Below are 1,479 nucleotides of genomic sequence, written 5' to 3' on the forward strand. Positions count from 1 at the left end.
TACCGTCCTCTCCAGGGTCAACGAAGTTCACCAAGAGATCCCCCGCCAAGGCGATCTTGATGTGAACTTCTTTGCCCTCCAGGCGGATGTTCAAGAAGTTCAGAGTCAGCTCCAGACTCTCCAAGAAGTTGTTCACGCCAACAAAACGCCATTGTTGTTCTTCACAGCAGGGCTGACGATGCTCAGGCGATAGCTGATCAGCAGTTTGGTCTTCTTCAACAAATCCTGGATGTTGTCCGTTAACCAGCTCCAGTGATTGCTCTTTCCTTCTCTGCCGATGATCATGCCCAGCTCCATGAAACGCGTGAGGCAACGACAACTCTAGCCAATGCTTTGCAAAGGCTGGAGGATTCCATGGTTCTCCAGCGTCAGCGCTTGCACGAACTCTCTGGCCAATTCTCTCGAGTCTTAGCCAGAGAGAGGGAGATGAGGTCCAATGCTGGTGGATCATTAGATGCTGCTCCTACAGCTTCTCAGGCTGTTGGCCTAGTATCAGCTTCAGTTGCAATAGAAGGTGAGGCTCTCGAAGCTGAAGCAGTTGCTGCTCTGGTAATCCCTACCACAGAAGCTGCCCAAGCTAAGGTTGTAGAAGCCATCCCTAGGGATGATGTCCATACCGTCACTGCTGTTGGTGATGATGATGACGTTGATGAGGATGAAGAAGATGATGATGAAGATGATGATAAACCTGTCATTCCAGACACCGGAGATGATTTAGATGGTGACGACAACGATGATGATGAAGATGACTTTACCATCAAGTTCCAGAAGCCATCAACCGTCACCAAAGGTGTTGCCCTCGGGGACTCTGCATCCCACGGGGAGCAAAGGCAAGGCGAATTGACTCCATCAGGGCACCAGGACCCCAAGTCGAAAGGCAAGGCGGTCGCTGAAGAATGTAACTTGAAGGTACTTTTCTTAAGCCCTCAACAAACCTTATTTGAAGACTCTACCTCTCATGTAATGATCACTTCAGATTATCAACTTCATATCCCTTCAATAACCTGCGGTCGACTGGAATGGGTATCTGATCAACCCAGCTCTTTTGCTCCATCAGACCAGCAGATGWCTCAGCTTAAGGAGTCGCTCGACCAGACTAGAATAAAAATTCCTCTTCGTACCTCTAGTGGTGGTGAGTTTGACTTCCTTTCTGAAGCTGAAAGACTCGAGGCADTAAGGGCTGAAGAAGAGCTAGAGCTTCAAAAGAAGCAGACTGAAGATAGCCTATGGCTGGCCAAGTCAGTAGCTACTAAAGTCCTTCCCAAGAAGAAGTCCAAGAAAACGATGAATGTTGTCCAAGCCCAAGCTAAACTTCTTTCAATGGCAGAAGCTGAATGCAAGAAGAAGCAGAAGCTAGAGGACAAGGATAAGCAATGGAGCGAAGCAAAGCTGAAAAAGAGACTCAGTCCCCGCCCAATCATCAGCGTCAGCATCAGCGGACGATCTAAAGACGGTGGAACACTGGTCTCAATGCTCATC

Source organism: Cynara cardunculus, unplaced genomic scaffold (assembly GCF_001531365.2).
Source record: "Cynara cardunculus var. scolymus isolate 2C unplaced genomic scaffold, CcrdV1 Un_Scaffold_5158, whole genome shotgun sequence".
NCBI lineage: Eukaryota > Viridiplantae > Streptophyta > Magnoliopsida > Asterales > Asteraceae > Cynara > Cynara cardunculus.